Below are 15,020 nucleotides of genomic sequence, written 5' to 3'. Positions count from 1 at the left end.
CGCGGCATATGGGATCCTCCCGGACCGGGGCACGAACCCGTATCTCCTGCATCGGCAGGCGGACTCTCAACCACTGCGCCACCAGGGAGGCCCTGAGTTTATGCACTTTTGTTGAGAACCTCGTATGGGTGATGTTGTGTTCCTCCAGGTGCACCACATCAGAAGACACTGATGATATTGCTCTGTCTCAGTATTGGTGATGTTACCTTTGAAAAGACGACGTGATAAAGGTGATGTCTGCCAGGTTTTTCCATCGCCAAATTACTGCTTTCCCTTTTGCCCTTCTCCCAGTCCTCTGGGCTGAGGATCATCTTTTCAGTCTCCAGTGGGCCTAAAATGACCTATCTCCTCAAATTTGTTTCTTCTGACGGCTCTACCTTTCCATGATGTAAGCCTCATTGACTGTTGTTGGGAATACAAATTTGTACAGCCTTTGTGGAGGGCCGTTTGCCAATGTCTACAACAATTTTATATGTGTATACACTTTGACTTTACAGTTTCACTTAGACAATGAAAGACACAGATGACATATGGTGTACTAAGGAAATGTTATAGTAAATGAATTTCCCTTTTCTCCACATCCTTGCCAATGCTTGTTATTTGTTCCTTTTTTTTTAATTTATTTTTTGCTGTGTTGGGTCTTAGTTTCTGTGCAAGGGCTTTCTCTAGTTGTGGCAAGCGGGGGCCACTCTTCATCATGGTGCATGGGCCTCTCACTATCGCAGCCTCTCTTGTTGTGGAGCACAGGCTCCAGACGCGCAGGCTCAGTAGTTGTGGCTCATGGGCCCAGCTGCTCCGCGGCGTGTGGGATCCTCCCAGACCAGGGCTCGAACCCGTTTCCCCTGCATTTGCAGGCAGACTCAACCACTGCGCCACCAGGGAAGCCCCTGTTCCCTTTTTGACAATAGCCATTCTGACAGTGGGAAATAATATCTCATTGTGGTTTGATTTGCATTTCCCTCATGATTAATGACGTTAAGCATCTTTTCATGTGTCTGTTGACCATCTCTATGTCTTCTTTGGAAAAATGTCTATCCAGATCTGCACATTTTAAAATCAGCTTGTTTGGTTTTTTGCTATTGAGTTCTATGAATTCTTCATATATTTTGGATATTAACATTTACAAATATCTACTCCCAATTCGTAGGTGGCTTTTTCATTTTGTTCATAGTTTCCTTCACTGTGCAAAAGCTTTTTAGTTTGATATAGTCCCATTTGTTTATTTTTGTTTCTTTTGCCTGAGACATATCCAAAAAAAAAATTTACTAATACTGATGTCACATAGCTTATTGCCTATGTTTTCTTCTAGAATCGAGTCTTACATTTAAGTCTGTGATCCGTATTGCATTTACTTTTGTGCATGGTGTGAGAGAGTAGTCTAGTTTGATTCTTTTGAATGTAGCTGTCCAGTTTTCCCAACACCGTTTTTTAAAGAGGCTGTCTTTTCTCCATTGTATATTCTTGCCTCCTTTGACATAGATTGTGTAGGTTCATTTCTGGGCTCTCTATTCAGTTCCCTTGATCTATGTGTTTGTTTTTGTGCCAATACCACACTGTTTTGATTACTGTAGCTTTGTAGTATAGTTTGAAATCAGGGCACATAATACCTCCAGCTTTGTTCTCCTTTCTCAAGATTGTTTTGGCTATTCTGGGTCTTTGTGTTTCCATACAAATTTTAGAATTAATTGTTCTAGTTCTGTGAAAAATGCTCTTGATATTTTAATAAGTGTTGCACTGAATCTGTAGTCACTATGGAAAACCATATAGAGATTCCTCAAAAGATTAAAAATAGAATTGCCACATGATCCAGCAATTCCACTCCTGGGTAGTTATCTGAAGAAAACAAAAACATTAATTAGAAGGGATACATGCACCCCTGTGTTTATTACAGCATTATTTACAGTAGCCAAGATACAGAAGCAACCTAAGTGTCCATTAATAGATGAATGGATAAAGAAGATATGATATATATCTATGTGTGTGTATACACACACACACAGTGGAATATTGCTCAGCCATAAAATAATGAAATCTTGCCATTTGTGACAACATGGATCCACCTAGAGGGTATTATGCTTAGTGAAAGAAGTCAGACAGAGAAAGACAAATACTGTATGATTTCACGTATATGTGGAATCTAAACAACAAAACAAATGAACAAATATAGCAAAATAGAAGCAGAATTATAGATACAGAGAACAAAAAGGTGGTTGCCAGAGGGGATGGGGGTTGGGGGAGGAAAGAAATAGGAGAGAGGGTAAAAGGTACAAACTTCCAGATGAAGAATAAATGAGTGGCAGGTATTGATGCCAAAAGTCTTGGTTCTCTGTGCACCGATGCCAAAAAGAAATACGGAGACCGAGTTTTGGAGGAATGAGGAAAATGGCTTTAATCTTTGCCTGGCAAAGGGGGTAACAGCAGGCTAGCACCTCAAGAACTGCCCCCCCCCCTTTTCTAGGAATAAAGAGAGGTTTCTATCCTGGGGCTCATGGTCTGCAGGTAGGTGATAAGGCTCAAAGCAATGAAGGACTTGCATTTTTTTTCTTCAGCAAATTCATAGCCAAAGCTGGTGTCAGGTGGCTCATCACTGGGGTCTGGTGTCCCTGAAGTTATTGGCCAGTGACCTTCTTTCTGAAATGAAGAGTGCTACAAGGGAGTATAGGGGGAGAAGAAATGCCAGGTGCAAAGGGTGATTCATATGGAGTCAGAGAGTAATCAGCTTTGTGAAGAACAAATCTAGCTACAAGTGTTTGTTAGTAGTAACAGCTAAAGAATAATCAGGATTGCTTAACTCTTTTAGGCCTGTTTATGCTATTTCCCCAGCCTGTTCATTGTTTCCTTATTTTACTTGTTTATCAGAAAAGAAATGCCTCATTTCTGTTTTTACTGCAACAATATGAAATGTACAGTGTGGGGAATATAGTCAATAATTATGTAATATCTTTGCATGGTGACAGATGACAACTAGACTTATCATGGTGTTCATTTTGAAATGTATAGAAATATCAAGTCACTATGTTGAGTAACAGGAACTAATACAGTGTTGTAGGTCAATTATAGTTTAAAAAACCCAATCACAGAAACTCATTGAAAAAGAGATCAGATGTGTGGTTACCAGACATGGGGGGTGGTTGGAGGGGGAATTAGATGAAGGTAGTCAAAATGTACAAATCCCAATTATAAGACAAATAAATACTAAGGATGTAATGTACAACATGATAAATATAATTAACACTGCTGTATGTTATATATTGTGTGAAAGTTGTTTGGAGAGTAAATCCTATGAGTTCTCATTAAGGAAAAAAATTTTTTCTCTATCCCTTTAATTTTGAATCTATATGAGATGATGGATGTTCTCTAAACTTATTGCAATAATCATTTCATGATATATGTAAGTCAAATCATTATGCTGTACACCTTAAACTTATACAGTGCTATATGTCAATAAAACTGTAAGTAAATAAATACTTACTGTAAGTAAATAAATAAATTAATTAAATGAATGAATTCTATCTATGTACACCAGCATGGAATTACCTCCAAGATTTACTGTTGAATAAAGGAAGCAAGTTGCAGAAAGATGTGCATAATACAGTCTCATCATGAACAAAAGAATGTCTGTGTGCATGTATACTATACACCAGTTTATTTATATATATATATATTATATATATATATAGCTGAAATCTAGAAGAATGCACATGCACAGGGATTAGGATGAGAGTGAGGGTATTAATGTAACTGGGAACTTTATGTTAGACATTCTCATTGTTGAATGATTTGATGTTTCACAACAAGCACAGGATACATTTGTAACAGCAGTAACAACTCCTGTTGCAGCCACATTCATCTTTGTCCAGAAGAGGAAACTGACGTCCAGAGAAAGGGCCTTGCCCAAGTCCAGCCAGGAGGTTAGCAGCCAGGAGGTTAGCAGGGCGGTGGGAAGCAGACGAGAGAGCAAGACTGGGAGGGACCAGAGGTGAGCAAACAAGGCCCAGCTGGGGAGACTGTGTAGAAAACGTGCTGAGTGTTAAGGGAGAAGAGGGGCTGGGCCCAGCCTCCCCAAACTCTGAGAGCTCCCTCATCCCTGAGAAAGTGGAGAACAGAGTTTTGAGACCCAGCATAGGACACAGTCCCTGAGTGTGAAGGACCTGGTGGAGGTGACCATGATGCAGATTGAGGAAATGATGCCAAGGACAATCTAACTGCCTCTGAGTGAGATAGGGAGTGGGTGCCAGAGATCAGGGTGGAACAGCCCGGGACCCACTGTTTCCACCTTCATCGCCCCCATTTTACAAATGGGATTGAGAACAGATAAGAAACCTGCCCAAGGTCACACTGGACTCCAAAGGCTGCTCTTCACTGCGGACGTCCCTCAGGCTATGGAAGTGCATCTCACTAAGTGTCGATCCCCAAACTAGCGTGTGACCTACACTTACCTAGGCCTTGAACATCCTTTATAAAAAACCCCACACTTAAATTGAGAATTTTGCAACCAAAATTTGAACACCACTGAACTTGACTAAGAAGGAACAAAAACAAAATAGAACAGAAAAGAAAAAAGAAAAAGGAAGGAAGGAAAAGAGAAAAGAAGGTATATGCAAATATCTTAGCTCTGGAACAACTCTGCTTTAACTCAGTTTCCTAGGACTAAGAGATATAGATGAGTGCAGAATTCTAAACTGTTCCAACCAGTCTGCAGATTTTATTCCTTTGTAAATCTAAAATATAATGAAAATTTTGTATGTTGTTGTAAAGCTTAAATGGGGAGGGAGTGGGGTTGCACATTTCTGACTGAGGTATAAATTTAGTTTGTAAACTAAATGTTCAAATGATTGCTGTCTGCCCAGGGTTGCCACTTGAGACTGAATTTCCAATCTGCCCAGATAAAGAAGAGAGGATTTGGGAGGGAATTCTGCTGGAGTGATGGCTCGGAAAAAGGTTAGTAGCTGGGATATGTACTTTTGGGTCAATGTTAGTGAAGAAATTTGCCAAAAAGGGGGAGAAATGCCGATTCAGGATCAATAAGAGGGAAATTTGGTTGTGTGGGGCAAGGTTAGATTAGAATTTTTAGAAGAGCCAGAGAATTTAACTTTTTTTTTTTTTTTTTTTTTTTTTTTTTTTTTTTAAATTATTTATTTATTTATTTATTTATTCATTTATTTATGGCTGTGTTGGGTCTTCGTTTCTGTGTGAGAGCTTTCTCCAGTTGCGGCAAGTGGGGGCCACTCCTCATCACGGTGCACGGGCCTCTCACTATTGTGGCCTCTCATTGCGGAGCACAGGCTCCAGGCGCGCAGGCTCAGTATTTGTGGCTCATGGGGCTAGTTGCTCCACGGCATGTGGGATCTTCCCAGACCAGGGCTCGAACCCGTGTCCCCTGCATTGGCAGGCAGACTCTCAACCACTGCGCCACCAGGGAAGCCCACTTTTTTTTGTTTTTGTAAATTAATTTTTATTGGAGTATTGTTGCTTTACAATGTTGTGTTAGTTTCTGCTGTACAGCAAAGTGAATCAGCTGTACATATACATATATCCCCTCTTTTTTGGATTTCTCTCCCACTTAGGTCACCACAGAGCACTGAGTAGAGTTCCCTGTGCTATACAATAGGTTTTCATTAGTTATCTATTTTATACATAGTCGTGTATATACGTCAATCCCAATCTCACAATTCATCTCACCCACCGCTTCCCCCTTGGTATCCATACATATGTTCTCTACATCTGTGTCTCTATTTCTGCTTTGCAAATAAGATCCTCTATACCATTTTTTCTAGATTCCACACTTATGCATTAATATACGATATTGGTTTTCTCTTTCTGACTTGCCTTACTCTGTATGACAGTCTCTAGGTCCATCCATATCTCTGCAAATGACACAATTTCATTCCTTTCTGTGGCTAATATCCCATTGTATATATGTACCACATCTTCTTTATCCATTCCTCTGTTGATGGACATTTAGGTTGCTTCCATGTCCTGGCTATTGTAAATAGTGCTGCAATGAGCACTGGGGTGCATGTATCTTTTTGATTTAATTTTAAATAATTGCTACTCTTGTGAATCTCTAATTTGTTGTGCCTGATCTATAGGCCTTCATCAGAAAAAAATGTGTATATATCAGATCTCAAAACTGAGGGACATGAGAGCAACCACGGTCATAGGGATTAACTTGCCAACTAAGGAATGTTGCTTGCCATCCAGTTCTACAGGAATCAAGTTACTAGCCACTGCAGTTACTGACGTATAGCACACTCTGGAAAGAATTCAGGGTGAAGCTTAGGAATGAGGCACTCTGTGCTCTGGGAAAACTGCAAGAACAGGCCCTCAGGTAGTTACATATTTTCAGGAGAAATTTTTATGAACCCAAATTCTTGCACTGTCCCATGCTTAGAAAAGTACTAAAATCATTAACTGAGATATCTGATCCTTGTGACTGGTAGCAACCTTCTACAGAGAGGTGTGCTTGATTGTACATATCCCTTCTCCAAAATCACATACCTCTTCAGAGCAGTTCCTCAGAGCAATTTGAGGGGCTGCTTCCTGGGCTACAGTCCTCAGTAAGACAGTAAATAAACTCAACTCACAGCTCTTATGGTGTGTGTGTGTGTGTGTGTGTGTGTGTGTGTGTGTGTGTGTGTGTGTGTGTGTGTTTCAGTTAACAAGCTAAAAAACAGAATGACATTGAGAACTGGCCTGGAAGTTAAGGCTCAAGGTAGCTGTTTCCCAGCTCTGCTGCTTATTTGCTGTGTTTGTTTGGGTTGTTAGCTCACACTTTCTGGGCATTCGTTTCCTCTTCTGCAAAATGAAGTGGTGGGTGTAAGGAGCCCAGAGGAGCTGAGGTTCTCAGCAGTGATGGCAGCTCCTTTCTGCTCGCGTCACAAGCCTTAGGAAAGCAGCCTTGTTGGCAAGCTGGCTGTCTGCATTCCATACTCAGTTGCCCACCTTGGAGGAAGATGAAGTTGGAGGCAGTCACGTTGCCTTGTACTCAGAGCCCAGGCCGGCAGAAGGCATGCCTATCCTGGCTGCAGCAGGTGCTGAAGGCAGAACTGGGCAGTGGTTAAGACTTGGGGGAGTCAGAGAAACCTGGTCTCCAATCTCAGCTCTACCTCTTTCTAGACATGAGATCTCTGGTAACTTGCGTCTCTGATCTGAGTGTCCTCTGTAAAATGGGGATGTTAATAGTACCCATGACTCTTGGGCTTGTTGAGAGAATCAGATGAGATGTGTATAAATGCCTAGAACAGTGCTGGGCACATATTATGTATTCAATCAATGTTAACTATTATTATTTTTGTTGTTTTTATTACTCAAAATCAAATCTTAACTTCCTACCTAATATAGGAATTCTTTCTATGGCATACGAGACAAGTGGCTATTCTCACTCTTCTTGAATACTTCCAGTGACAGGAAGCTCACTATTTCTCCCAGTAAATTGTTTCACGAGTGGATAGTGCTTTTGGAATTTTATGAAATTTTAAAGCTGGTACCTTATATAAATCTCAGGTTTAACTGCCTCATGAGGAAACCCAAGTTCAAGAGGTATCAATAAAAGATTTGCTCAAGGCTGCATGGCTAATTAGGTGGCAGCTGCTCCCTTCTTCTGCCTTCCAACCTTTTAAATAGATTTATTTATATTTTTATTTATTTTGGCTGTGCCGGGTCCTAGCTGCGGCACGTGGGATCCCCATTGTGGCATGTGGAATACTTAATTGTGGCATGTGAACTCTTAGTTGCAACATGCCTGTGGGATCTAGTTCCCCGACCAGGGATCGAACCCAGGCCCCCCTCCCCCACCCCGCCCTGCACTGGGAGCACGGAGTCTTACCCACTGGACCACCAGGCAAGTCCCCTGCCTTCCAATCTCATTCACTAAGTCCATTTTCCTTAGTGCATCTGAGAGCTTTGATACTGCATCCACCAATGCCCCCCACTCTCCCCAAAGAACAATTCCTGGAGGCCCCAGGCTGTCTGTTGCTGGGTCTCTTTGGATCCCAGATAATGTTAAAGGTTCATTGACTCACCCATGGATGCTGGGATAAAAACCTCTATTTTAGAACTTCCAAATAATGAAGGCTGAGTTCTCCTTGCTGCATTTTACAAGACAGTCCCCTCCCCCCACCCCAATGTCACTGGGATGATTCAGCTCCGCCCCATTCCTCAGCACAGCCCTTTGGTTGCCCAGCCCTCACTAGTCCCACTGGCCTCTTAATCTCCATCCTGATGCTGTTTGAATATGCCTGGTCTCACAGGCCCTAAAGGCCAATGCCCATTTCCCTACCTGCTCCACCTAGTCTGGATGTATCGTCACACCAGAAGTGGTACCCCTGGGGACAGTTATAGCTGTCCTGAATGGAGCTATCTTCCCCACAGTGATTCGAGAAAAATAGCATGTGTACCTGATCAGGAGAGGGGCCTGGCCACCCCCACCCCCAGAAGCCCTCAGTGCCACTGACTTGACCTTAGATGATGCCTCATAGCATCATCAACAACAACAGCCCTCCTACCCAGCTCACTAGCTCTGTGCTCCTGATCTAGCCTCTTCCCCTCCCCCTCTTGAATTAATCAGGAAGCATCACTGTTATCTTTCTAAGGCCAAGCTCCAGTGGTTTCAGAGGAGGCCTCTCTAACCAGTCCCTGGTTAGACTCATGTTCAGATGGAAACATCTTTTCCTTCCAGATGCCATTTCAAAGGGATATTTGAATGGATTGCTTACTTGAAGTAGAATTCAAATGATTTCTACACAAGGATTTAGATGGTGGAGTCCACTTTAAATATGTATTTCACAGAGCAAAATATTTCACTGTGAATGTATGGATGCCAGAGAGATTTTACGCTATGGTTGCATCTGTAATTTACAACCAATAGGCAACAAACACACATGTAACAAACATAGGTTTGGGAGTCACAGCTATCTCTTGACTCTTGGTTCTACCCCTCACTAGCTCTGATTGTTAATGAGCTACTTAATTTCATTAGGCCTCAGTTTTCTAATTGGGAAAATGGGATGCCAGGGCATACCTCCTAGGGGTTAAAGTGAGGATTAAATGAAAGAATGCAAACAAGGCTCTAAGCATAATGCCTGGCCACCCACTGACTGTTCAATTAATGTTACTCTTATTATTATTAACATAGAAGCAACATTCTGTGGGATTCCTGCAGATTCAAAGGATTTAGTGGGTTTACACAAGGAATGCCTGTCTCTGGCCTACAGTGTGTTTTGCAACAGCCATTACAGGATGCCAGGACAATACTAAATATGTTTCAAAATTGAAATTTCATAATATATTTATTTTCAGTTTCCTAGGAAATATTCTGTAATACCCAGAACATAAGCCCAGCAAATTCTTTTGCTATGCAGACGTTAAAGCTTCATAAATGCTATAAATAACCTTTTCGGTGTACATGTGCAATGTATTACTGCTGCACCTTTAACCAATGGCAAGAACACCCCTAGGTCTGCAGAATGTTTACAATATTTGTACATTGCTATGGATACAGTATCAAAGGCAGGGGCCAGTAACATGAACAGGATGTAGGGGTTTAGGGCCACTAACAACAATGATGGAAACTACTCTCACTCTTAATGCATCTTTCTTGGATAATATTTGTAAAATATTTGGGAGGTGAGCCATGCTGTTGAGAACATTACTTTGGATGTTTCATCCAATACTGCTGACAGGCAGCTTGGTGAAATAGCAAGGAGTCAGAGACCCAGGTCTGACAGCAAATTGATTGTGTGACATTGGTGGTTACCTTTCTTTGTAGGCGCTCAGTTTCTCCCAGTGTAAAATGATGGTGGGGGGTGTCTATCTGAAGATTTCTGCAGTCCGTTCCAGCATTCTGATTACGAGTTGACCACAGACATCATTTGGTCTCATATCCTGTGTAGTTAAATGCAATTCTGGCTAAGTTGAACAAAGATAAGACAGATTTTTGGAGGCATCCAAGATGAGCTATACTAGTTGACCAGCCTGGACTTTCTTTTTCTATTGTTTCCTGTCTTGTTCAAAAGCCTTGTGAGTTCCAGTTGGCTCTCGCACTGTCTTAGAGATTATTTTTTTCCCCTCCAAGGGAGCAACAGGGAATGTGGGCAACTCAGCTCTTTTTTGGCAAATTGTCAAAAATTAACTGGAAATCAGATTAAGTCACCAAACTCACACTGTCCTGGGAGTCCTTCTCAAGATGCCAAAGTTTAGTAGCAACTGACATATGGCAATTTCATTTAAATCAGAAATACTTGCTCACAAAACAACAGTGTACATTTTCAAAGAACAGGCACAGCAAACACCTTGGAATTGTTGCCTGGAAGTGGGGGCAGCAGGGAGATGGAGATAAAAGGAAATAAACAAAACAAGAAGGGAGTAGACACTGGGACTCAAAGACATGAGATTTATCTAGGGTAATATTCCTAGTAAGTAATGGGTAACAATTTGAACATAGTTGTCACTCAAAAGCCAAGGGTGCAACACATATATATGGAATCTAAAAAAATATGGTTCTGATGAACCTAGGGGCAAGACAGGAATAAAGATGCAGACATAGAGAATGGACTTGAGGACATGGGGAAGGGGAAGGGTAAGCTGGGACAAAGTGAGAGAGTGACATGGACATATATACACTACCAAATGTAAAATAGATAGCTAGTGGGAAGCAGCCGCATAGCACAGGGAGATCAGCTTGGTGCTTTGTGACCACCTAGAGGGGTGGGATAGGGAGGGTGGGAGGGAGGCTCAAGAGGGAGGGGATATGGGGATATATGTATACATATAGCGGATTCACTTTGTTACACAGCAGAAACTAACACAACATTGTAAAGCAAGTATACTCCAATAAAGATGTTAAAAAAAAGAGATTAAAAAAAAGCCAAGGGTGCTATTGCATTACACCCTGCTGCCTTTTGCTCTTAAGTGGAAACACCCATTACAGAAAAGATTGAAATGTGACTTGTTATTTATCAATTCTCTCAGAGGGTTGCTATGTTATTACTTTTCCCTTAGAAAGTAGAATACCTGCAAGATTCCCTCTTAGGGAGCTTTCTCTTTTTCAGATCTTATCTTCTTGGGGTGATTTCATTTCCTAGTAGCAGGAAAGATAAGGTTAATTCATCTCGGGTTTTCTGAGGTTGTATCAAGGTGAAAAATTCTAGTTCATTGAGATTTTAGAGGACTCTAGAGGGTTAGAAAGTGGAAAGTTCCTCAAACTTTGGTTCTTTTTAGAAAAATTTATGTATGGTTGACTTACAATATTATATTAGTTTCAGGTGTAGAACATAATCATTCAATATTTTTATAGAGTATACTCCATACAAAGTTATTATGAAATACTGACTAATTCCCTGTGTTGTACATTACAACCTTGTTAACATTCATTTTATACCTAGAAGTTTGTACCTCTTAATCCTTTTCATCTATTTTGCCCCTCCTCCCAACCCTCTCCCTTTGGTAACCACTAGTTTGCTGGTTATGCTGAGCAATGGCAGCAGCTGCAGCTCCCAGTCAACCAGGAGATCACAAGGGTAAACAACTGATACACTTACAACCATTCCATATCCACACAATCATTCAGTACAGTATTCATCAAATTACATGACATATTTAACACTTTATTATAAAATAGGCTTTGTACTAGATGATTTTGCCCAACTGTAGGCTAATGTAAGTGTTCTGAGCATGTTTAAGGTAGGCTAGGTAGGTTAGTTGTATTAAATGCATTTTCTTTTTTTTAAAATTTATTTATTTATTTTTGGCTGCACTGGGTCTTTGTTGCTGCGTGCGGGCTTTCTATAGTTGTGGTGAGTGGGGGCTACTCTTCGTTGCAGTGCGTGGGCTTCTCATTGTGGTGGCTTCTCTTGTTGTGGAGCATGGGTTCTAGGTGCACAGGCTTCAGTAGCTGTGGCATGCGGGCTCTAGAGCGCAGGCTCAGTAGTTGTGGTGCACGGGCTTAGTTGCTCCGCGGCATGTGGGATCTTCCCAGAACAGGGCTTGAAACTGTGTCCCCTGCATTGGCAGACAGATTCTTAACCACTGCGCCACCAGGGAAGCCCCTAAATGCATTTTCGATTTACAGTTCAATGTACAGTGGGTTTATTGTGACATAACTGAAGAAGCTCTATATTTCAACTTACTCTCATGCCCAGTTCACTTATCCTACTGCCCTCCACCCCATACACACATACACATATACCCATCATGGAAATTGGCTAGAATGTATATAATTTAAATTTGGGCCTGTTTATATCCTTTTATTTTTCTTTGATGCCTCTCCTCCCTCCCTACCCTATATCTCTGGCAGCATTGCCTGACTTTTTTCCCTTTTATTATTTAAGGACTTTTCCCAAAAGTGTTTTCAATGTGGGTCTTTTTGTGTGGCAAACATTCTGAGCCCTTGAAGGCAGGGAATCTTTTTCCCATCACTTTCTCCTGTTTGAATGATAATTTGGCTGAATATAAAATTCTACATTCAAAGTAATTCTTCCCCAGTACTTTTAAACTATTTTTCACTGTCTTCTAGCATCCAGTGTAGTTGTTTGTTGTCTGTTCATTGTCATTCCTTTGGAGGTGATCTGTTCTTTCTCTCTGGAAACTTAGAATTTTCTCTGTCTTGATTTTTCTCAAATTTTATTGTTATGCCTAGGGATTGGTATGCCTTATCTCTTTTGTTTGGCCCTTTATAAGTCATTTCAAATAAGGTAATTTGGGGGAAATTTCTCTCCATTATTTCTTCAAATATTTCTTCCATTCCATTTTATTTTTCTCTCCAACTGGAACTAATACCCCTAGGCGTTGGCATTTCTATGTTTATCATCCACATTTCCAGGCTTTTCTTTTGTATTTTATGTTTTGTATTTTCCTACTGTGAGACATCCACAAGCTTGAGTCTACAAATTCTTTCTTCAACTACATCCATTCTATTTCACTTGTTCTATTTTCATTTAATAGGTTCTTTATTTCAACTATTTTATTTTTCATGCCTAATATTTTCACCTAGTTCTTTTTTGTGTGTGATTTCTTATTTGTATATCATATTGTTAACATATTCTCTTATTAACTCCTTATGTCCTACTTAAAGAGGATTTTTAGATTCCGGGTCCTTATGTTCCAACACTTCTGTTTCAGATGACAGGTGTGGCTCAGCTTATGCTTGTCATTCTCTGCTGTCCAGTTCTTTGGGCTTGTGATCTTCTTTTCCCTTGGGGCATCAACCAGCAGGTCTGATAATGCATTGGGGGAGGGCTAAGGCCAGGCCTTAGTCTACACTGAAATCAATGATTTAAAGATGAGAATTCAGGAACCACAGAACCCTTTAAGAGTCCCTGTTTGATACCATTCCACTGGTCACTGTTTTGCCTGAGGTTTTCACTTTTGAATCTTTAGGAAGAAATAACAATGTAGTCCACAATCCTTGTGATTTGATTGGGAGTGTAGGGGAGTGATTGCCTGAGGGCTGTCAGCCTGTTTTCATGAACTCTCCCCCATCACCCAGTGGGGTTTTGTGTTGCTAATATCAGGAGAAGCTGCCATGGGCCCTGCTACTGCCCACTTCTTTGCTGAAGGGTCAGGCCCATAACTGTCTGCTCAACTTGAGGGAGAGACAAGAACAGAAGATGAAAAGTTCTCCACCAACCTAGTTCTCCCTGCTGCCCAAGGCTCCCCTTTCTCCACCTCTACACCAATTCTAGTCTTCTGTCCGGGATGGTCGGGGGGAACGTTCCCTACATGTTCCCTTTGGTTTTAGGAATTCATACTTCTCTCATGTGTTTACTGTTTCTTCAAGTTTGATCTTTGGAGAAGGAGTCAGTGGCCTGAGCTAGTCAGCCATTTGGGCAGGGATCTCCCCTCAGTGTCCTCAACTTTAAATTGTTACCTCAAAGAGTTGTGGATGTTAGGTATTTCATATCAGTGTCTAGAATAAAAATAAATATTTGAAAAATATTGAGTTCTTTTTTACTTTCAAAAGACCTCAATCCCAAACTTTTATTCTCAAGGAGGGAGGAGTATGCAGATATGCCAATTGGCTAATTTCATCAGCTTTTTAAAAATCGAAGTATACTTGATTTACAATATATATTAGTTTCAGGTGTACAACATAATGATTCAAAATTTTTATAGATTATACTCCATTTAAAGTTATTATAAGGTACTGGCTATATTTCTTGTGCTGTACAATATACCCTTGTAGCTGATCTATTTTATATAGTAGTTTATACCTTTTAATTCCCCATCCCATCTTGTCCCTCCCCCTTTCCCTGTCCCCAGCGGTGATCACTAGATTGCTCTCTGTATCTGTGAGTCTGTTTCTGTTTTGTTATATTCATAGCATTTTTAGCCCCACAGCAGTGCTTTTCGCTGATTGTCAGGACTCCAGGTATTGTTTACACTTGAGTGCTGAGCTCCCAGTGAGGGTGTTTAGCTGTGCTTCTTATTGACACAAACATGTTGTCATGTATAGAAATCAACCCCAAGCCTCATGAAATCAGGGTCAAACCAATTGGGTTCTTATTCTAAATTTTCTCTAAAAATCTTTCTACTCAAAGTAGTCTGAAGATCACCAGGGAGCTTGCTGGACATGCAGAATCTTGGACCCACTCTACACTCACTGAATCAGAACCTGAATTTTCACAAGATCTCACAGAATCCATCTGCATGGTCAAGTTTTAGAAATTCAGGATACATCATCATCTATGACCAACCTTCCAGTAAAAACTATACTCTTGATTAATTTTACAGTTTACAAAGTTGGTTTACATAGATGATTTCATTTAAATTTACTATTTTATCTTCATCCCAGCCACAATGTAAAATTATTCTTACTTTTTTTTTTTTTTTTTTTTTTGCGGTACGCGGGCCTCTCACTGTTGTGGCCTCTCCCGTTGCGGAGCACAGGCTCTGGACGCGCAGGCCCAGCGGCCATGGCTCACGGGCCCAGCTGCTCCGCGGCATGTGGGATCCTCTTGGACCGGGGCACGAACCCGCGTCCCCTGCATTGGCAGGCGAACTCTCAACTACTGCGCCACCAG

General features: G+C 41.1%; 1 long non-coding RNA gene across 2 annotated transcripts in view; it reads left to right on the top strand.

The window, feature by feature from the left end:
• Positions 1-15,020, top strand: part of LOC308619333 — a 132,732-nt gene that overhangs the window by 12,976 nt on the left and 104,736 nt on the right. For both annotated transcript variants that reach the window (XR_014016153.1, XR_014016154.1), the window contains one exon: positions 4,851-4,941. This is a non-coding gene — a long non-coding RNA (uncharacterized lncRNA). The remainder of the gene's footprint in view (positions 1-4,850; positions 4,942-15,020) is intronic.

The sequence above is a fragment of the Mesoplodon bidens genome, assembly GCF_964165515.1.
Source record: "Mesoplodon bidens genome assembly, chromosome: 1".
Taxonomy (NCBI): Eukaryota; Metazoa; Chordata; class Mammalia; order Artiodactyla; family Ziphiidae; genus Mesoplodon; species Mesoplodon bidens.
The sequence above is the reverse complement of the archived record's forward strand: the minus strand, read 5'-3'. Positions and strand labels throughout refer to the sequence as shown.